We start from the raw sequence: 23964 nt of genomic DNA, 5'->3' as shown, positions 1-23964 counted from the left end.
GTCAATGGCTTCAGGTCAGAATTTTCTTGGAGTCCTGTATTCATCAAGCATCGTTCGAGCCATCTCAATAAGTGTTTTGTTCTTGCGTTCGACGATGCCATTCTGCTGTGGCGTGTATGGAGCTGAGAATTCATGTGTGATGCCCAAAGTATCAAGATATGTATCTAGGCCAGTGTTCTTGAATTCAGTGCCATTGTCACTTCTGATGTGCTTTATCTTGGCGCCATAGTTGTTCATGGCTCGATTGGCGAAGCGTCTGAAGACATCCTGCACTTCAGTCTTGTAAAGGATTATATGCACCCAAGTATATCTTGAATAATCATCAACAATAACAAAGCCATAGAGACAAGTAGTAGTAGTAAGGGTTGAGTAATGAGTGGGACCGAAGAGATCCATGTGTAGCAGTTCGAAGGGTTGAGTCGTTGTCATGATTGTCTTCGAGGGATGCTTGGCCCTCATCATCTTTCCTGCTTCATAGGCACCGCATAAGTGATCCTTCTTGAACTTGACGCCCTCGATGCCTATGACATGCTTCTTCCTTGCAAGGGTGTGGAGGTTCCTCATGCCAGCATGCCCTAGCCTTCGATGCCAGAGCCAACATTCAGAAGCTTTTGCTAGAAGACATACTGCAAGTTGTGGTCCTGCTGAGAAATCTACCATGTACAAATCATCTTTCCGATACCCTTCAAACACTAGAGACTTGTCAGATTCCATTAGTACAAGGCAACGATATTTTCCAAACATCACAATCATGTTTAAATCGTAAAGCATTGAGACAGACATTAAGTTGAAACCAAGGGATTCAACAAGCATGACTTTATCCATGTGTTGATCCCTTGAGATTGCAACTCTACCTAGACCCAATAGCTTGCTTTTACCAGTGTCAGCAAATGTGATGTGACTTTTGTCTGATGGACGTAAAGTTGAGTCCATGAGAAGGCTTCTCTTGCCGGTCATGTGATTTGTACACCCACTATCAATAATCCATTCTGAAGCAGCTGGTGTCGTACCCTACAGTGCAGTTAGGGGGATAGGCTTCACGAAGAGAATTGTGAAGCAAAAAACATTTGACGAACCAGTGGATTATTAAAGCTTAGATCGAGATTAGGACTGATAGGGCAAGTTGCAAGCGATTCAGGAACAAAGTACATAATAAGACCATTTGGGCATTTGATCTTGCGCCCTACAAGATGTTTAAGGTCCCCAGCAATAGTGTCAGACGATTTTGGTTTTCGGCTGGAGACCTTTCCCTGCAAAAGAGAGTTAAGCTTTCTTAGCCACCCACATCTTCAGGGGTGGCTTCGAAGCAATAAGTCTAAGTGCAGCATCTGAGAACTTTGGCTTTGGAGCCCTAGCAAAAAGTCTTGCAGGTGGACAATAGTACTCATAAGAAAAAGCAGAATAGTTCTTGGTCTTATGAACATGGCGGTTTGATGGACCACGCTCATATTCATAGGCCTGAGTATGGCTTCCCTGTAAAACATTTGCGTTAGTGTGACTCAGGTGAGTCCTTTGTCTGTATGAAGCCTTTGGACCGTATGAAACCTGTGGTCTGGGGTTTGTCTTCTTCACTTGTGGTGTCATGATGACATTCACAGGGAGATTCTCCAATCACCTTTTCGGCACCCAAATCTTCTTCATAGGCGGTCCATTCCTGCAGTTAGTACCAATATACCTGGCAACCACTTCACCATTCTGATTCTTAAACAGTTTATAGTTTGCATCAAAGGATTCATCAATAACAATGGGGTTAGCGCAAGTGAAGCCAGATAGGGTGGACGGATCTGCTGAAGGTTCCTTTGTAGCAACCCATGTGGTTTTGGGGTACTGCTCAGGTTTCCAGTAAGAGCCATCAACATTCATTTTCCTTTTGAACCCAACACCCTCTTTCCTAGGGTTTCGGTTCAGGATCTGCCTTTTGAGGACATCACATATTGTCTGATGCCCTTTGAGACTTTTGTACATCCCTGTTTCAAGCAGTGTCTTCAACCTAGCATTCTCATCAGCAATAGCAGTGGTATCCTCAGCAGAGGGGTTAGTTACCACATCAACAGTAGCAGCAGTAGAACATTCAGCAACAGAAGTAGCGTTATCACGCTCTATGCATTTAAGACATGGTGGTTCAAATCCTTCCTGAGCTGAACTTATCTGTTCGGCGCGAAGTGACTCGTTTTCCTTTTGAAGATCTTCATGAGCCGCTCTCAATTTCTCAAGATCTTGCTTCCTTTGAAGATAATCATAGGAAAGCCTTTCATGAGTTGTTGAGAGCGTTTCATGACGACTTTCAAGTTCCTCATACTTAACGTGAAGATTTTTATGTCTTCAATTAAGGACTGAGATCGAGTCATTTCAGCGTCTAACAGATCATCGCTTTTGTCTAACAGTTTTTGAATGTGTTCCATAGCTTTCTGTTGTTCAGTTGCAATTTTTGCAAGTGTTTTGTAGCTAGGTTTGGAACCACAATCAGAGTCATCATCACTAGATGTTTGATAGTGAGTAGTGCATGTGTTTACCTTGGCACCGCGTGGCATGAAGCAGTAGGAAGGAGCGGAGTAGTCCTTGTCATTTGCATCGGTGTCGGTGATGAAGTCATTGTCTTCAGTGTTGAAGATGGACTTGGCAACGTATGCTGTAGCCAGACTTGCAACGCCAGAATTGGACTCCTCCTCAGACTCCACCTCCGCCTCCTCAGAAGCAGACTCGTCCTCAGAGTCCATTTCCTTTCCAACAAACGCACGTGCCTTGCCAGATGAGCTCTTCTTGTGTGATGAAGACTTGGAGGAAGACTTGGAAGAAGATTTTGAGTATTCCTTCTTCTTCTTGTCGTCAGAGTCATACTCCTTGCTCTTCTTCTTCTTGTTGTTCTCATTGTCCCACTGTGGACACTCAGAGATGTAGTGGCCAGGTTTCTTGCACTTGTGACATGTTCTCATCTTGTAGTCATGAGCAGAAGCTTCATCATTCCTTGAGCTTGATCGTGAAGACTTTCTGAGGCCTTTCTTCTTGGTGAATTTTTGGAACTTCTTCACAAGCATAGCAAGCTCCCTTCCAATGTCTTCAAGATCATCAGAACTGCTGTCAGATTCTTCTTCAGATGAGGAGACAGCCTTTGCCTTCAAGGCACGAGTTCGCCCATAGTTGGGACCGTAGATGTCTCTTTTCTCAGAAAGCTGAAATTCGTGTGTGTTGAGCCTCTCAAGTATGTCAGACGGATCAAGTGTCTTGAAATCAGGACGTTCTTGAATCATCAGGGCTAGGGTGTCAAATGAACTGTCAAGTGATCTCAGGAGTGTCTTGACGACTTCATGCTTGGTGATCTTAGTAGCGCCGAGGGCTTGAAGCTTGTTTGTGATGTCAGTGAGTTGATCAAACATGAGCTGGACATTCTCATTGTCATTTCTCTTGAAGCGGTTGAAGAGGTTGCGAAGGACACTGATTCTCTGATCTCTCTGGGTTGAGACACCTTCATTGACCTTGGATAGCCAGTCCCAGACTAGCTTAGATGTTTCCAAAGCACTCACGCGGCCATACTGTCCTTTGGTCAGATGACCACAGATGATATTCTTGGCAGTAGAGTCCAGTTGAACGAACTTCTTGACATCAGCGGCAGCGACACCTTCTCCAGCCTTGGGAACACCGTTCTTGACGACATACCATAGGTCGACATCAATGGCTTCAAGATGCATGTGCATCTTATTCTTCCAGTAGGGATATTCAGTTCCATCGAAGACGGGGCACGCAGCAGAGACTTTAATTATCCCTGCAGTCGACATAGCTAAAACTCCAGGTGGTTAAACCGAATCACACAGAACAAGGGAGTACCTTGCTCTGATACCAATTGAAAGTGCTAGTGATCGACTAGAGGGGGGTGAATAGGCGATTTTTATGAAAGTCTTCAAAACATGTAAGTTTTGAAGACAAACGATAGAAATAAACCTATTACCATGCAACGGAAGGTAGACTACACTAGGCAAACCATAGTCACGTATTCAATGAAGTGAAAGCACAATGACTAATAGCAGCTAGGCAGTAAGGATCAGGTAGGAAGATATTGAGAAGCCAATCAGTACACGTAATCACTTAGTGAAGTCGAATGGTGATGCTATCGTACAATGACTTCACAAGAACCAATAGTAAGTAAAGGGAAGGGAAGGATGAAACCAGTGACTCGTTGAAGACAATGATTTGTTGGACCAGTTCCAGTTGCTGTGACAACTGTACGTCTGGTTAGGGAGGCTGAGATTCAACTCGGAAGACCTCATCTTCACCTTATTCCCCTTGAGCTAAGGACACCCAGTCCTCGCCCAATCACTCTGGTAAGTCTTCAAGGTAGACTTCCAGACCTTCACGGACTTCGTTCACCGGCGATCCACAATGACTTTTGGATGCTCAGAATGCGACGCCTAACCGGCTGGAGGATTCACAGTCCTCAAGTGTAATAAGTCTTCAGATCACACAGACAAGAAGACTTAAGTGATGCCTAACACTCTTTGGCTCTGGGTGGTTAGGGCTTTATCCTCTCAAGGAATTCTCTCTCAAAGGCTTCGAGGTGGGTTGCTCTCAAACGACAAAAGCCGTACTTTAACTCTGAGCAGCCAACCGTTTATGGTTGTAGGGGGTGGGCTATTTATAGCCACTAGGCAACCCAACCTGATTTGTCCGAAATGACCCTGGGTCACTAAGGAACTGACACGTGTTCCAACGGTCAGATTTCAAACACACATGGCAACTTTACTTGGGCTACAAGCAAAGCTGACTTGTCCAACTCTGAACAAGATTCGCTCTCATAGTCTTCACTCGAAGACATAGGATTTTGGTTAAGCATCACTTCAGTCATTCTGATTGGTTGTCTTGGACCCCACTTAACAGTACGGTGGTTCCTATGACTCAACAAAGAAGAAAAAGAACTACGAAAGATCTAAGTCTTCGCGCTCCATAGTCTTCATGCGATGTCTTCTCTTGTCATAGTCTTCAATGTGAATGTCTTCACATACCACCTTTGACTTCAATGTCTTCATACATTTTTAGGGGTCATCTTTGGTAGGAAAACCGAATCAATGAGGGACTTCTACATGTGTTATCCTGCAATTCTCACAAACACTTTAGTCCCTCAACTAGGTTTGTCGTCAATACTCCAAAACCAACTAGGGGTGGCACTAGATGCACTGCGCCTCTCCATCCTCTACTCTATGGTGGCTATAGCTCTATTTATAGAGGCCATGCACCTCTCCCCAAATAATGAGCGGGAAGGGCGCCAACAATTGGCCATTTTGAAGGGGAACATCTAGTACAAGTTATCCTGACTAAAGGTGGTCTTCGCTGCCAAAGGCACTGGTGATGACACCGTCTTGGCCTCCACGGTGACCTCCGTCCTACCGCTCTGTTAGTCTTGGTCTCGTTGCACTGAAATGGTAACATTTGCCCGGTGCCTTGGCCTGTGCTTGCCCCTTTGCACCAAAGGGGAAACAAGGACACTGTGCAGGTCGGCGCCCGCCTGGCGCCCGCCTGGTCTCGATCGTCATGGCTTGCGTCACGGGCTCCTCGTGAGGTACCCCTGCCTTGATCTCTCCGCCTCCTCGTGAGCCTGCCTGATGAGGCTGCCTCTGAGGAAGCTTTCGGTCGCCCGCCCCGCGAGGCTTGGCCCCTAGCGAGGGTCTTGAGTTTGAGCTGATGAAGATGGGCTGCGCTGGGCCCCCGCTTGAGCCACGCCGCAGGCCGCAGGCAGGAAAGTCTGGGGACCCCCGTTCCTAGAATGCCGACACCTTCTGGTTGCATCATATACAACTCTTCTTTAAGAAATCCTTTAAGGAATGCAGTTTTGACATCCATTTGCCAGATTTCATAAAATGCGGCAACTGCTAACATGATTCGGACAGACTTTTAAGCATCGATACGAGTGAGAAAATCTCATCGTAGTCAACACCTTGAACTTGTCGAAAACATTTTGCCATAATTTGAGCTTTGTAGATAGTAATACTACTATCGGCGTCCGTCTTCCTCTTGAAGATCCATTTATTCTTAACGACTCGTCGATCATCGGGCAAGTCAATCAAAGTCCATACTTTGTACTCATACATGGTCCCATCTTAGATTTCATGGCCTCAAGCTATTTCACGGAATCTGGGCTCATCATCGCTTCCTCATAGTTCGTAGGTTCATCATGGTCTAGTAGCATGACTTCCAGAAAGGATTACCGTACCACTCTGGTGCGGACCATACTCTGGTTGTCCTGCGAGGTTCAGTAGTAGCTTGATCTGAAGTTTTATGATCAACATCATTAGCTTCCTCACTAATTGGTGTAGAGATCACTAGAACAGATTTCTGTGATGAACTACTTTCCAATTCAGGAGAAGGTAAAATTACTCCATCAAGTTCTACATTCCTCCCACTCACTTCTTTCAAGAGAAACTTCTTCTCTAGAAAGGATCCACTCTTTGCAACAAAGATCTTGCTTTTCGGATCTGTGATAGAAGGTGTACCCAACAGTTTCTTTTGGGTATCCTATGAAGACACACCTTTCCGATTTGGGTTTGTGCTTATCAGGCTGAAACATTTTCACATAAGCATCACAACGCCAAACTTTAAGAAACGACAGCTTAGGTTTCTAGCCAAACCATAGTTCATATGGTGTCGTCTCAACAGATTAGATGGTGCCCTATTTAATGTGAATGTAGTTGTGTCTAATGCATAACCCCAAAACAATAGTGGCAAATCAGTAAGAGACATCATATATTGCACCATATCTAATAAAGTACGGTTACGATGTTCGGACACACCATTACGTTGTGGTGTTCCAGGTGGCGTGAGTTGCGAAACTATTTTGCATTATTTCAAATGAAGACCAAACTCATAACTCAAATATTCGCCTCCGCGATCAGATCATAGAAACTTTATTTTCTTGTTACGATGATTTTCCACTTCACTCTGAAATTCTTTAAACTTTTCAAATGTTTCAGACTTATGTTTCATTAAGTAGATATGCCCATAGCTGCTCAAATCATCTGTGAAGGTCAGAAAATAACGATACCTGCCACGAGCCTGAACACTTATCGGACTGCATACATTAGTATGTATTATTTCCAACAAGTCTGTTGTTTGCTCCATTGTTCCGGAGAACGGAGTCTTAGTCATCTTGCCCATGAGGCACGGTTCGCAAGCATCAACTGATTCATAATCAAGTGATTCCAAAAGCCCATCAGCATGGATTTTCTTCATGCGCTTTACACCAATATGACCTAAATGGCAGTGCCACAAATAAGTTGCACTATCATTATTAACTTTGCATCTTTTGGCTTCAATATTATGAATATGTGTATCACTACGATTGAGATTCAATAAACCATTCACCTTGGGTGTATGACCATCGAAGGTCTTATTCATGTAAACAGAACAACAATTATTCTCTGACTTTAAATGAATAACCGTATTGCAATAAACATGATCAAATCATATTCATGCTTAACGCAAACACCAAATAACATTTATTTAGGTTCAACACTAATCCCGAAAGTATAGGGAGTGTGCGATGATGATCATATCAATCTTGGAACCACTTCCAACACACATCATCACTTCACCCTTAACTAGTCTCTATTCATTCTGCAACTCCCGTTTCGAGTTACTAATCTCAGCAACTGAACTAGTATCAAATACTGAGGGGTTGCTATAAACACTAGTAAAGTACACATCAATAACATGTATATCAAATGTACCTTTGTTCACTTTGCCATCCTTCTTATCTGCCAAGTATCTAGGGCAGTTCCACTTCCAGTGACCATTTCCTTTGCAGTAGAAGCACTCGGTTTCAGGCTTGGGTCTAGCTTTAGGCTTCTTCATGGGAGTGGCAACTTTCTTGCCATTCTTCTTGAAGTTTCCTTTCTTTCCCTTGCCCTTTTACTTGAAACTAGTGGTCTTGTCAACCATCAACACTTGATGTTTTTCTTGATTTCTACCTTCTTCGATTTTAGCATCAAGAAGAGCTTGGGAATCATTTTCGTTATCCCTTGCATATTATAGTTCATCACGAAGTTCTAGTAACTTGGTGATAGTGACTAGAGAACTCTATCAATCACTATCTTATCTGGAAGATTAACTCCCACTTGATTCGAGTGATTGTAGTACTCAGACATTCTAAGCACATGCTCACTAGCTGAGCTATTATCCTCCATCTTGTAGGCAAAGTACTTGTTAGAGGTCTCATACCTCTTGACTCAGGCATGAGTCTGAAATACCAATTTAAGCTCTTGGAACATCTTATATGCTCCGTGGCGTTCAAAACATTTTTGAAGTCCCAAATCTAAGCCGTAAAGCATGGTGCACTAAACTATCAAGTAGTCATCATACCGAGCTTTGTCAAACGTTCATAGTGTGTGCATATGCTCCTGCAATAGGTCTATCACCTAGTGGTGCATCAAGGACATAATTTTTCTATGCACCAATGAGGATAATCCTCAGATCACGGATACAATCCGCATCATTGCTACTAACATCTTTAAACTTAGCTTTTCTCTAGGAACATATCAAAAATAAATGGGTTGCTACATCGCGAGCTATTGATCTACAACATAGTTATGCAAATACTATCATGACTAAGTTCATGATAAATTAAAGTTCAATTAATCATATTACTTAAGAACTCCCACTTAGATAGACACCTCTCTAATCATCTAAGTGATCATGTGATCCAAATCAACTAAACCATGTCCGGTCATCACGTGAGATGGAATAGTTTTCAATGGTGAACATCACTATGTTGATCATATCTATTATATGATTCACGCTCGACCTTTCGGTCTCCAGTGTTCCAAGGCCATATCTACATATGCTAGGCTTGTCAAGTTTAACCCGAGTATTTGTGCGTGTGCAAAACTGGCTTGCACCCGTTGTATGTGAACGTAGAGCTTATCACACCCGATCATCACGTGGTGTCTCGGCACGACGAACTTTGGCAACGGTGCATACTCAGGGAGAACACTTGTACCTTGAAATTTAGTGAGATGTCATCTTATAATGCTACCGCCGAACTAAGCAAAATTAGATGCATAAAGGATAAACATCACATGCAACCGAAATATGTGACATGATATGGTCATGGTCATCTTGCGCCTTTGCTCTCCATCTCCAAAGTACCGTCATGATCTCTATCGTCACCGGCATGACACCATGATCTCTATCATCTTGATCTCTATCAACGTGTCATCACATGGTCATCTCGCCAACTATTGCTCTTGCAACTATTGCTATTGCATAGCGATAAAGTAAAGCAATTACATGGCACTTGCATCTTATGCAATAAAGAGACAACCATAAGGCTTCTGCCAGTTGCCGATAACTTTAACAAAACATGATCATCTCATACAACAATTTATATCTCATCACGTCTTGACCATATCACATCACAATATGCCTTGCAAAAATAAGTTAGAAGTCCTCTACTTTGTTGTTGCAAGTTTTACGTGGCTGCTACAGGGCTGAGCAAGAACCGTTCTTACCTACGCATCAAAAACCACAACGCGGTATAGTGATTGCTTTTTGATCTTCGGAAAGAACCATGTTCATTGCATCCGATTCAACAAAAGCTGGAGAGACAGACACCCACTAGCCACCTGTGTGCAAAGCACGTCGGTAGAACCAGTCTCGCGTAAGCGTACGTGTAATGTCGGTCTGGGCCGCTTCATACAACAATGCCACTGAATCAAGAATCAACTAGTGATGGCAAGCAACATGTATATACCCACACCCACAACTCTTTTGTGTTCTACTCATGCATATAACAACTACGCATAAACCTGGCTCGGATGCCACTGTTGGGGAACGTAGTAATTTCCAAAAAAAATCCTACGCACACGCAAGATCATGGTGATGCACAGCAAGGAGAGGGGAGAGTATCATCTATGTACCCTCGTAGACCGTAAGCGGAAGCGTTATGAGAACGTGGTTGATGTAGTCATAGGTCTTCACGATCCGACTGATCCAAGTACCGAACGCACGGCACCTCTGAGTTCAGCACACGTTCAGCTCGATGACGTACGAACTCCGATCCAGCAGAGCTTCACGAGAGAGTTCCGTCAGCAGGGCGGCGTGATTACGGTGATGATGTTGCTACCGACGCAGGGCTTCGCCTAAGCACCGCTATGATATGATCGAGGTGGATTATGGTGGAGGAGGCACCGCACACGGCTTGGAACAATCAACTTGTGTGTTCTAGGGTGCCCCTGCCCCCGTATATAAAGGAGCAAGGGGGAGGCTGGCCGGCCCTTGCAGGGCGCGCCAGGAGGAGGAGTCCTCCTCCTAGTAGGAGTAGGACTCCCCTTTCCTACTCCTACTAGGAGGAGGAAAGGAAGGAGGAGAGGGAGAAGGAAGAAGAGGGAGGAAAGGAGGAAAGGAGGGTCGTCCCCCTAGTCCAATTCGGTTTGGGCTAGGGGGCCGCCCACCCTGCCTCCTCTCTTCCAGCACTTGGCCCATGAGGCCCAATACTTCTTCCCCGTATTCCCGTAACTCCCCGGTACTCCGAAAAATATCCGAATCACTCGGAACCTTTCCAATGTCTGAATATAGTCATCCAATATATCGATCTTTATGTCTCGACCATTTCGAGATTCCTCGTCATATCCCCGATCTTATCCGGGACTCCGAACTACCTTTGGTACATCAAATCACGTAAACTCATAATACCGATCGTCACCAAACATTAAGCATGCGGACCCTACGGATTCGAGAACTATGTAGACATGACCGAGACACGTCTCTGGTCAATAACCAATAGCGGAACCTGGATGTTCATATTGGCTCCTACATATTCTACGGAGATCCTTACCGGTCAAACCGCATAACAACATATGTTGTTCCCTTTGTCATCGGTATGTTACTTGCCCGAGATTCGATCGTCGGTATCTCAATACCTAGCTCAATCTCGTTGCCGGCAAGTCTCTTTACTCGTTCCATAATGCATTATCCCGCAACTAACTCATTAGTTGCATTGCTTGCAAGGCTTATAATGATGTGCATTATCGAGAGGGCCCAGAGATACCTCTCCGACAATCGGAGTGACAAATCCTAATCTCGATCTATGCCAACTCAACAAGTACCATTGGAGACACCCGTAGAGCACCTTTATAATCACCCAGTTATGTTGTGATGTTTGGTAGCATACAAAGTGTTCCTCCGGTAATCGGGAGTTGCATAATCTCATAGTCATTGGAACATGTATAAGTTATGAAGAAAGCAATAGCAGCAAACTAAATGATCATCATGATAAGCTAACAGATGGGTCAAGTCAATCACATCATTCTCTAATGCTGTGATCCCGTTAATCAAATGACAACTCATGTCTATGGCTAGGAAACTTAACCATCTTTGATTCAACGAGCTAGTCAAGTAGAGGCATACTAGTGACACTTTGTTTGTCTATGTATTCACACATGTACTAATGTTTCCGGTTAATACAATTCTAGCATGAATAATAAACATTTATCATGATATAAGGAAATAAGTAATTACTTTATTATTGCCTCTAGGGCATATTTTCTTCATGATCTCCATCATCTTAATCTCTATCAACGTGTCATTACATGGTCGTCTCGCCAACTATTGCTCTTGCAACTATTGCTATGGCATAGTGATAAAGTAAAGCAATTACATGGCACTTGCATATATGAAATAAAGAGACAACCATAAGGCTTCAGCCAGTTGCCATAACTTTAACAAAACATGATCATCTCATACAACAATTTATATCTCATCACGTCTTGACCATATCACATCACAACATGCCCTGCAAAAACAAGTTAGACGTCCTCTACTTTGTTGTTGCAAGTTTTACGTGGCTGCTACGGGCTAAGAAAAAACCGTTCTTGCCTACGCATCAAAACCACAACGATATTTTGTCAAGTTAGTGTTGTTTCAACCTTCAACAAGGACCGGGCGTAGTCACACTCGGTTCAACTAAAGTTGGAGAAACTAACACCCGCTAGCCACCTGTGTGCAAAGCACGTCGATAGAACCAGTCTCGCATAAGCGTACGCGTAATGTCGGTCCGGGCCCCTTCATCCAACAATACCGCCGAACCAAAGTATGACATGTTGGTAAGCAGTATGACTTGTATCGCCCACAACTCACATGTGTTCTACTCGTGCATATAACATCTACGCATAAACCTGGCTCGGATGCCACTGTAGGGGAACGTAGTAATTTCAAAAAAAATCCTATGCACACGCAAGATCATGGTGATGCATAGCAACGATAGGGAAGAGTATCATCCACGTACCCTCGTAGACCGTAAGCGAAAGCGTTATGAGAACGCGGTTGATGTAGTCGAACGTCTTCACTATCCGACCGATCCAAGTATCAAATGCACGGCACCTCCGAGTTCAGCACACGTTCAGCTCGATGACGTCCCACGAACTCCGATCCAGCAGAGCTTCACGGGAGAGTTCCGTCAGCACGACGGCGTGATGATGGTGATTATGTTGCTACTGACGCAGGGCTTCGCCTAAGCACCACTACGATATGATCGAGGTGGATTATGGTGGAGGGGGGCACCGCACATGGCTAAGGGATCAATCATCAACTTGTGTGTTCTAGGGTGCCCCCTGCCCCCGTATATAAAGGAGCAAGGGGGGAGGCTGACCGGCCCTGTAGGGCGTGCCAGGAGGAGGAGTTCTCCTCCTAGTAGGAGTAGGACTCCCCTTTCCTACTCCTACTAGGAGGAGGAAAGGAATGGGGAAGGGGAGAAGGAAGGAGCAGGAGGAAAGGAGGAAAGGGGGGACGGCCCCCTAGTCCAATTCGGTTTGGGCTAGGGGGGCGCGCGCCCTGCCTCCTCTCTTCCACCTCTTGGCCCATGAGGCCCAATACTTCTTCCCCGTATTCCCGTAACTCCCTGGTACTCCGAAAATTACCCGAATCACTCGGAACCTTTCCGATGTCTGAATATAGTCGTCCAATATATCGATCTTTACGCCTCGACCATTTCGAGATTCCTCATCATGTCCCGGATCTCATTCGGGACTCCGAAATACCTTCGGGACATCAAATCACGTAAACTTATAATACTGATCGTCACCGAACGTTAAGCGTGCGGACCCTACGGGTTCGAGAACTATGTAGACATGACCGAGACACGTCTCCAGTCAATAACCAATAGCGGAACCTGGATGTTCATATTGGCCCCTACATATTCTACGAAGATCTTTATCGGTCAAACTGCATAACAACATACGTTGTTCCCTTTGTCATCGGTATGTTACTTGCCCGAGATTCGATCATCGGTATCTCAATACCTAGTTCAATCTCACTACCCGCAAGTCTCTTTACTCGTTCCGTAATGCATCATCCCGTAACTGACTCATTAGTCACATTGCTTGCAAGGCTTGTAGTGATGTGCATTACCGAGAGGGCCCAGAGATACCTCTCCGACAATCGGAGTGACAAATCCTATTCTCAATCTATGCCAACTCAACGAACACCATCGGAGACACCTGTAGAGCACCTTTATAATCACCCAGTTATGTTGTGATGTTTGGTATCACACAAAGTGTTCTTCCGGTAATCGGGAGTTGCATAATCTCATAGTCATAGGAACATGTATAAGTCATGAAGAAAGCAATAGCAGTAAATTAAACGATCAAGTGCTAAGCTAACGGGATGGGTCATGTCAATCACATCATTCTCTATTGATGTGATCATGTTAATAAAATGAGAACTCCTGCCTATGGCTAGGAAACTTAACCATCTTTGATTCAACGAGCTAGTCAAGTAGAGGCATACTAGTGACACTTTGTTTGTCTATGTATTCACACATGTACCAAGTTTCCGGTTAATACAATTCTAGCATGAATAATAAACATTGATCATGATATAAGGAAATAAATAATAACTTTATTATTGCCTCTAGGGCATATTTCCTTCACTTCCACCACAAGACCACAAGCAAAAAGGCAAGGACAAGCTTCAAGAGGAGATTGATGCATTTGAAGAAGCTCCCAAAGCCTTGGTCAAGTGGGTTCCCAAGACTACATCAAGTTCCACTTCATCAAGTACGACTACAACTCCAAGGATTCCCATCAAGATGGTGTGGATCCCGAAGAGAAAGAACTAGAGAGTTCTTGAGGGTGACTCCGCCAACATACTTCACTCATATCTTTTGGCAAGGACATGTGCAAACAACTTCGATATCTTGCACTAGTTCAAGGAGTCACAAACCCTCTTGTTGGTAAGACAAGGGACAAGGTAACCTAATGCTTTCATGGACATCATCTTATGTGAACATCACTCTATGTCTATGGATATTCTTGTTTGTTCCTTGTGGGACTAACCCGTGTAGGTATTGAAAGTGCAACTCACTCAAATGGATTGCTCCAAATGATCTACATCAACATTGAGCATCTACATCTTCAACAACACATGAAGTCATCATCGACAAAACCCAAGGTTAGTTCATCCCTCTTAGGGGGGATATCACATCTAGGGGGAGCTTTACTCTAATCAATTGAGCTAAAGCAACTCTAATGGTGTGAACACAACAATGCTTTATGTAAAAGTGGCAACCCCACTTATGCTTAAACGATGAGTATGACCTATGATCAAACGTTCTCATTTGACTCCTCAATCAATATACTCATATATAGATGACCTAGTCATCGCCAATTGCTTGATAGATGCTAGAGTGTTTGTGCATGCTTTGCCACATATTTCATTTGCCATGTTATTGTGTGAGCATGTTGGTTGCATATTTTACTCATTTGAGGACATCCACTTGTTGTTTTGATTGTTTGGCGTTTTTCTCCTTTGCCAAGTAGATGGACAAGAATGCCTAAGAACCTCCTCTAGCTATCTATGCTTTTCTTGTCTCAAACACTATTCATGCTATGTCACAAAGTTTGATCAACTCAAATTCGAACCACTCTGTGTGAGGAGCACTCAGAGTCCCCGATTCGTCATATACTTAAACTTCCAAAACCTCTTTGTGCATTTTGGTATGTGTCGTGGAATTGTCACGGCAGATGTCCTAGTGTGAGGACTTAGTCGTGAGGCCAACGCATCTTTGTAGTAGCTTGAGAGGGGTTGCGCAGAATCAAGAGACGCAACACAAGACAAGGATTTAGATAGCTTCGGGCCCTGAGAAACATCATCCAGAATAGCCCTACATGTTGTTTGTGGCTAGATCTCATTATGCTCATGAGAGAGTCACCGCATAAGCCGCCCCCCCCTTTGTGCCTAGCCCTGGAGATTGTTTCTGCTTCTTCTCCCCTTTTGGGGGAGCCCTGCCCCTCCTTATATAAGTTGAAGGGGCGGGTTACATGACTAGTCCTAGTAGGATTAGGATTACTCTATTACAAGTGGAGTCCTAGTCTTGCTTCCTTTGCAGGAGAATATTCCTTATGTCTTCCTCTTAAGCCGGCCCACCATCACATGAACCGGCCTTCTGGGCCTTGGGCCTTGTCATCCATCTGACCCGCCATTGGGGTCATCGGTAAGTCACCAAATACTCACCGGGTCTCTGTGAGCTGCCAAGTCCGGCCGGGTCATACTTCCGGCCGGGTCATACCGCGGGGTATATCCCCGACATTAGCCCCCACTTTAATTTGGATTTATCCATTTTAAACTAATCTTGCAAATCAAGACCAACTTTGATAGATTACACGCCGGGTCGAAGGTTCTTCTGGGCCGGCATTTGATCATCGTTAAGGCCTTGTCATTTACTTGTTTAATATGTACATGTCCATGATATCATAGCAAATCTTTTTTAGCAAACATGTCTCAACTTTGTCAATTCAAAAAATCTAGATACTTCTTTTGAAAAGTCTGGGTTAATAGGCCAGCTTCAGAGTCAATTTGCTAACATTGGTCTCTTGTAGAGAAATATTGTGAAGAATAATCCACTTGAGTTGGCTTCCAAAGCGCCGGCTTAAGAAATATTGGTCTTGAAATACTCATCTGATATTCTGCCGGTTTGAAGATGTAGACCTTGCCGGTTTAATATTACCAAAATTGCCAGTTTGTAAATATCGATGGCACCGAGTCATAATTGTTGTTGACGCCGTGTCATAATTATTGATGACGCTGGGCTATGATTGTTGCAGACACCGGGTCATAATGATTGGTGACCTCGGGTCAATCTGATTTGCTCAAAACTGAGAATTCGAAAGTATTTGTCCTTATATTCGTGTTACCTGTAGCCCCTAAGTGCCGGGTTGTCATGCTTGCATCAACCTAGGACTTGTAATTGTCTTATGCTCACAAAAACTTCAACCGGTGTAGCCCCCAAGGGCCGGGTCATTATGCAATAATGAGCAGGGACTTTGTAGATGTAGACTTGAGCAGCAACATGTAGCCCCCAAGGGCCGGCTCAGTATGATAATATTAAGCTGGGACTTTATATATATATTTCCTTGAAAAGAATATCATATGTTGTAATCCTCTCCATGGGGCTCGAACCCACGTCCATAAGGTTAAGAGCTTTGTGCTTTACCAACTGAGCAGTGGACCCTTCAATATAATGGAATAAGATTTGTGTACCTTAAATTGTTGACATGAGCAATTGGTAGCCCCCAAGGGCCGGCTCATTAAGATGTGATGAGTCGGGTCTTCAATAAGGCCAGTAAAAATGACTTTGCATTAGCCCCCAAGTGTCATGGTGCATGCTGGCAGTGACATGCGACTTGCATATTTGATGTAATATCAACTTGAATAATGTAGCCCCCAAGTGTCGGGTCGTAAGCCTGCAGCGACTCAGGACTATTCCTTCCATTGTAGAATAAATTATATCCATTGATAAAATAATATCCATTGCGCTAAAGCGACTTTGAAAACCTCAATCGTAATATTGGTTATTGATACCCATAATAAAAATCCAGCCATGCTGGCTATTGAAGATTTGAATAATATAACCCGGTTTGAAAAACCAGTTCCTGAGATATTGAATCGTACTGCCGGTTTAGGATACCTGTGCGGTAAGGGTGATAACCCAATCTTTAGAAGCCAAAAACTTCCAAATGTTTATTATTGTCATATATGGCGACTTATCATCCAAAGTCAAGCCGGGTTAATCGAAACCACATATATGCTTTAGATATGAACAAAAAGTATCAAGACAAACCCAAAAGACTATTTTCAAAAAAGTTAAGCAAAATAAAAAGAAGAATTTGAGGCTTCTGATTCGAATATGATCAGTGAACCGGACCAAAGGGGTTAAGCTAGGATTCGAATACGATCATGTAGGCCCCAGTGGCTTTGGCGTTGCGCCGATCAAGAGGGTACCGACAGCTATGTTCTCTTTGGTTCGAATATGACCTATGTTTGAATAGGAAGCCCCCAAATGACCTTGAGAGGTTTTTAACGACCCTGATTCAAATACTATCCAAGTCGGACCCAAAAGGGGTTAAGCTACGATTCGAATACGATCAAGAAGCCCCCTAGTGAGTTTGGCATTGCGCCGATCAAGAGGGTACCGACAGCTATGTTCTCTTTGGTTCGAATACGACCTATGTTTGAACAGGAAGCCCCCAAATGACCTATAAATGTGGCTATGAGCCGGATCAAAGGGTAATCATAGCTTAGCTCAATAAGCCGCAAGCCCCCAAGTGATATATTTCTGAGTTGTGCTCACTGGGTGCCTATGTTTGAGTTGTGCTGTGAAACAAACTCTCTTTGGTCCCTGTAATTTTTTCTGAAAACTCGAACTTGTGAGAGATGAATTCTTTTTAAACCGGAATTTCAAGCCGGATATTTAGAGTTTCAAAGCTTTGTGGGAGACAGGTTTACCTTGAGCCAGATTGTAAACCGAAGCATCATTGTGAGCCGGAGATTCTCTGACGGCCTTTAAATTTTTACCAATATGGCGGTAGCCTATGGGACCGGGTTATTTTCCCTCTAATGATCCGGAGTTCTTGAGCCTGCTGAAACTAGCAAGATTTGTTGAGTTATGTCATCATAGCTCCCGAGTCTTAAGACGACTCGAGGAGTTGTCTTGAGATTCTCCATATTTGACCAGGATATAAACCGGTATGAGTCATTCAACGACTCAGTGATATAACAATCCCTTTTGCAGCAGACAACTTGTCCTGCATTAGAAAACTTGCAAGCTAGAGTAATTGCTCCTTTAAAGAAAGCAATATGTAATATAAAAAATATACCGGATGGATTTCACCTGATGCGTCAGGTCAGTAATTATCACCGCGGAGTTGATGATCATTGGGTGAAGCTGAAAATAATCACGGCCGAGTCGGCCGCGGGAGCAGACAGATGAGCCGATCGCGGTGTTGTAAGCCAGTGCAGACGGGCGAGGCAATTGCAGGCGCGGTAAGCCACACGGACGGTGAGTCAATCATTGGCGTGGTCCCGGTCAGTTGATGTAGATCAAACTGCACGGGCGGGGGCTTGCACACACCCGTTCAATAGCAAGCGGACGCGGACACCGGCGCGTGATGATGCCAACGCACACTTCATAGGCACAGCATAGTAGCACCTTTATAATGAGTCGTTGTCCTGCATATAAATATCACAAGCCAACATGATTGTTTTTTGACAAAAACAATATGTGCTAATAAAATCAACTTAGATGGATATAACTGGTTTATCCAGACGTAGGGATCGAAGCAAAATTCCCCATGTAGTTTTAATGGGCCTTCACATCCACCCATCCATTCACCAAGCCTTGAAGGATATGCCCAAATAGTACTTTTTGGACATCAATACGTAATTGCTTTGGCATTTTTTTGAAAGTAATTGCTTTGGCCTTTTGCTAATCATGTCAGCTTTGGCTGATTCCTGTATGCACCGTCCGAGCCTTTGACCTCTCCTTACAATATATTTTTTAAATCCAACTTCACATCTGTCTCGCGAATAGCCGGCCTCCCGTCTCTTCCTCCTCCATTTGTCTGCTGGTCTCACGAACGTAGCAGTGTGCGCGGCAGGCGACCGGCGAAGCAGGAGCAGCAAACCAGCAAAAAACGGAGCAAGAGCAAAACACAGCAGCCTGCAAAACGCCAGGCCGGTCTGGATAGGAGGCGTCGACGGCTTAGAAGCAAGCACGAGGCAAGGGGCGGATCCCGCGGGAGTGGCGGCGGTCGATGAAACCGGGGCGGGTTGAAACCAACGGCGGCTCTCCGCAGCTCGTGCAGAAGCCGGGCGAGGGCGAGGCCTCAAGGGAGGCTCAACGGCAACCGCGGCGTGGCAAAGCCAACAAGTGGCTTGGCCAAGCGCAAAAGCGATGCGGCTTGGAATGAACCGACTTAGCGCAAGGTTGGTGAAGTGGTGCCGTGGGCCCCGACGGCGGAGGTGGCGAGGTGAGCCGGTAACGTGGTCGGCAAAGCAGGCCATGGCAACGACGGCGACTGTTCTGGGCGGCTTTTGGCGGAGGCAGTGCTTGAGCGGTGACTCAGAAACAACATGTGACTTGGCGGCGTTGACTCATGGTAGCAAGGCAGGTTCAAAATCGGTGGCAGGGCCATGCTCAAAGTGGAGGTGAAGCCGAGGCCGGCTCGGGGCCGGACCAGCAGGGGCGACTCAGCGCGACCTTGGTGGCGACTCGGAACAGAGATAGGTGAGGCAGGCGGCAAAGTGCATCTGAGCCGGCGGCGGGTTGGAAAGCGTTGGCGTAGCAGGAGCCGCGACCGTGCAACAGTCAGAGGCGCGCCCAGCCATGGTGGCTCAGAAATGAAAATTCAAACTGTCTTTTCTCACCCTGCCCTGTGTCGCTCCCCCGCGGGGCGGCCCGGGCGTGAAACCCTAGCCAGCGGAGCCCGCACAACCAAGAACCGCTCCCCGCCGCAGCCGCCGGCGAGCGCCGCCGGGCAAAGCCCGCGCGGCGTCGGCGGCGGCGAACCTCTTCTTCCCTCTCGCCTGGAGCATGAGCTGCGCGGGGCTGCTCATCTGGGCCGAGGGGCGCGAGCGGCGCGGTCGGGCGTGAGCGGAGCGCGGCACGCTCTGGTGGCTGGGCGTCGCGCCCTGATGCGCTGGAGGCTGGGCGGCACGCGCTCGGTGGAGGGTCGCCGTTTCCGCGTTGACCGGCGCCATGCGGGCTCCCGCGGATCTGGTGCGCCGCGGTCGCGGCGGGGGCAGGGTTGTCCTCTGGACGCGGGGCTGCGTGTCAGCACAGCGCGATGGCATGCGTGGGAGTTGCGGGAGAGCTGAGCTCCTGGGCGTGGCGAGCAGGTGGCGTTCCCGATCTGGACGGACCTGTTCACCTGTTGGGCTTCCCCGATGCAGATCTGGCGGGGTGGCCGGCCGGCGACCTCCTGTGGGCGCGGCCTGGGGGTGAGATGTGTAGCAGCGCTCGGGTGCCATGGAGGTGATCTGCTGGAAGAGCTGGCTGGGTCGTGGGTTTGGACAGGTGAGGCTGCCGGTGAAAGCCGTACTCCGGCTGCGGCCGGAGTCGCCGATGGTGGTGCCTACGGGCTCCGTCCCCTTGTTGGAGGCATCGATGTTGCAGTCGTCTCCTTCCCTTGCTCGACATGCTTCAGGGGAAACCCTAGATCCGGTCTCCCGGGTCGGATGATGACGACGCAACTAGCTATGCCCGGCATCGTGTTTCCTCTTGAGGACATCGTCTTGGAGCTAGACTCGGTCAGAGGGACTAAGTGTTTGTGGAGGTGGTTGGCGACGACTTATGTGGCATCTCCGTGAGAGTAGCAGAAGCACTCGTCACATGCACGGTGCGCCAGGCAAGTTATATCTGCCAATCTCGTGGGATTGAAGCGGCATATGTTTGCTCTTTCGGACATAGCGTTCCTCTTTGATGTCGTCGAGTTTTGTGGAGATGCTTGTGGCAGCCTGGATTGACATGACGGTTTTCGGTGTGCACTTTGGTAGCAGCGAAGGCGCTCGAGTGCCTGGCCGGGCGTGTTGTGGGGTATTTGCCTTTCTGGCATGTTGTATGTTTTGTGGTGCTTGGCGCTGCTTAGGTTTTCACCGGGTTTTCCTTGATAAACCGAACAACCCTTTCTTTCTTATTTTTTAGCACTCGTCTTATGCGGTGCATTCCTCCTCTGGGGTGTTACTTGTAATACCTCTTCTGATCAATGAATTTGGCAGCTCTTCTGCCGACATTCCAAAAAAAAAGAAACGAAAATTCAATGGCCGAATCAAGTTTGTGGCCTCATCCACTTCCGTCGATGGCCGTTCAAAGATCAAAATTGAATCCGTATTGACCAAGGCCTATAAAACGTGCGGTGATAGCTTGCCCCTGATGGATCTCCCTTGTCCTCACCTGCGAGACTTGTGAACTTACATAGCAGCTTTTTCCTTCCATAATTCTTGAATTAACCTCCCCGTAGCTTTCTTCTAGCAATCGGAGTTGGCCTCTAGTGATGTACTAGTACTTTGAAAACATCAGGGTTGATGCTTGATGCGATGGAAATAATGCGATTGTCTGCACTTTTTTTTGGATGCAAAGCTTCCGTTGTTGCTTCTACTTTTCACGCTGACGAGTAACAATAATAGTATCAGTTGATGACCATGGGACTGTACGCAGAGGCAACAACTCGGCGATTCTGGTTTCAATGCATCACCAGGCCATGCGTGATGGCGTACACGACGCAACCCTAAATTTTCATGATCTTTAATCCTTAACTTTGCGCTGGCTCTTATTCATCCGGCAATCGCGAGCTTCTTGATCCCTAGAAGAGATCCCTCCAAAACTCATCACCACCATGTGCGAGCCCCACGGTGGGCGCCAACTGTCATGGAATTGTCACGGCAGATGTCTTAGTGTGAGGACTTAGTCATGAGGCCAATGCATCTTTGTAGTAGCTTGAGAGGGGTTCAGCGGAATTGAGAGACGCAACACAAGACAAGGATTTAGACAGCTTCGGGCCCCGAGAAACATCATCCGGAATAGCCCTACATGTTGTTTGTGGCTAGATCTCATTATACTCATGAGAGAGTCGCCGCATAAGCCGGCTCCCCCTTTGTGTCTAGCCCTAGAGATTGTTTCTGCTTCTTCTCCCCCTTTTGGCGAGCCCTGCCCTTCCTTATATAAGTTGAAGGGGCGGGTTACATGACTAGTCCTAGTAGGATTAGGATTACTCTATTACAAGTGGAGTCCTAGTCTTGCTTCCTTTGCAGGAGAATATTCATTATGTCTTCCTCTTAAGCTGGTCCACCATCACATGAACCGGCCTTCTGGGCCTTGGGCATTTTCATCCATCTGACCCGTCGTTGGGGTCATCGGTAAGTCACCAAATACTCGTCGGGTCTCTGTGAGCCGCCAAGTCCGGCCGGGTCATACCGCGGGGTATATCCCCGATAGTATGACCGAGTCATCCACTTCGGTCACACCGAGTTCACTAGGTTGATCTAGGTTTTTCATCTCGATGCAACCGATTTGAACTTTTCGGTCACACCGAGTTGCAGTAACCGCTCGCGATTCTGCATCTCGGTGCCACCGAGTTGTTCCACTCGGTCACACCGATAGGGTCGGGATATATATACCCATGAATGAGATTTTGGAAATTTCTTCAAACTCCTCAGCCCGCGCGTGTGTCCTGCTCTGCCTCCTCAGGTCTCTGGATCGTCTCCTCGCCGCCAGCGACCTCACGTCGCTAGTTTCCATCGCCGTCAACGGAAATCTGCTCCGTCGTTGCCGTCGTAGCGAACCTCCACCAAACTAGGGTATGGGCTCGACTCTATGTGCTAATTCCTTAACTCCGATTCATAGCACATTACTTTGCCATTATCATGACCACGTATACAAACAACCCATCCACTGAACACTTCCTTTAGATTAGATTGGATTTGAATATTTAGGGTTAGGTCTCTGCTGGACTCATCTCGGACCGACCGAATTGTAGAAATCGGTCTCACCGATTTGGCTTAGGCCATAGCACCTGCATTTTCGGTCTGACCGAAAATTGCAAATCGGTGTGACCGAGTTCGATTCTCTGTGAAACCCTGGCAGTCTCGGTGCCACCGAACTGTGACTCGGTCTGACCGAGTTCACTAGTTTAGGTTCCAAAAGCTGCTTCGGTATCACCGAGTTTATCAAATCGGTAGCTCCGAAATCTTTCTGTGGAGAACTAAACTAAGTTTTTAAGTCATCTATTTTGCAAAAACTCCACACTTTATGATGCTCATCCACTCTTCCTCATCTACATCTATTCATAGGGTTTGCTGTCAGTGATTGCCAAGATGTCTGACCAGAGTGACAGTCAGAACAAATCTGAGGAACATGTGTAATTGAGTGAGGGTTCGGATCCCTCAAGCAGCTATGATGAGGCAGTAGAAGCACACCTAGTAACTTGCTCAAGGCAGCCGCTAGAGCAAAGAAGAAGAAAACCTTAGACTCCGAGGATGAAGGTTATGTGGCTGTTGAGGATGAGGCCACCTCAAAGAAGAAAGTGCTGAAGAATGAGTATGGCTCAACTGCTACAACAAAGCCAGGGATGCACAAGAAGGCACCTGCCAAGAGAATGCCAACATCCAAACCTAGGAAAGCAGCCTTGGAAAAAACTATGGAGTTCACTCTTGAACCCAAAGAGGCTGGAGAAGGCAAAAAGAGAAAAGAGAGGGTCAAGAAGACCATTGCCAGAGTTCTAGGGAGATCATCCATGTTTAAGGATCCAGCAGGAGAAGAGGAAGAGGAAGAAGATGCTCCAGCACCCATAGCTCAGAAGCTCATGGGAGATGCTATTAAGTCAGGGGCTGCAACATCAAAGCCCAAGTCTGCTCCCAAATCTCAAGCTCAGAAGTCAAAGCCCAAGAGGAACACTAGAAGTATTCCTGCAGAAAAGAAGAACAAGGCCCAAGTGCCTCAAGCTGAAGAAGAGGATGATGAGTCTCTTTTTTTGAGGAAATTCAAACCCAGGATCCCAGACCACAATGATGCTCATCTAGTGGCTGAAGACATGCACATCAAAAAAGATGCTGGACTGAGATTGTGGAGACAATATGATCCCTATGCTGTTAGGAGAAGGACTGCAGTTGATTACATCACTACAAAAAAAGACACATCCGTGACATTTTGGGCCG

The sequence above is a fragment of the Triticum dicoccoides genome, chromosome 4A, assembly GCF_002162155.2.
Source record: "Triticum dicoccoides isolate Atlit2015 ecotype Zavitan chromosome 4A, WEW_v2.0, whole genome shotgun sequence".
NCBI classification, from domain to species: Eukaryota; Viridiplantae; Streptophyta; class Magnoliopsida; order Poales; family Poaceae; genus Triticum; species Triticum dicoccoides.
The sequence above is the reverse complement of the archived record's forward strand: the minus strand, read 5'-3'. Positions refer to the sequence as shown.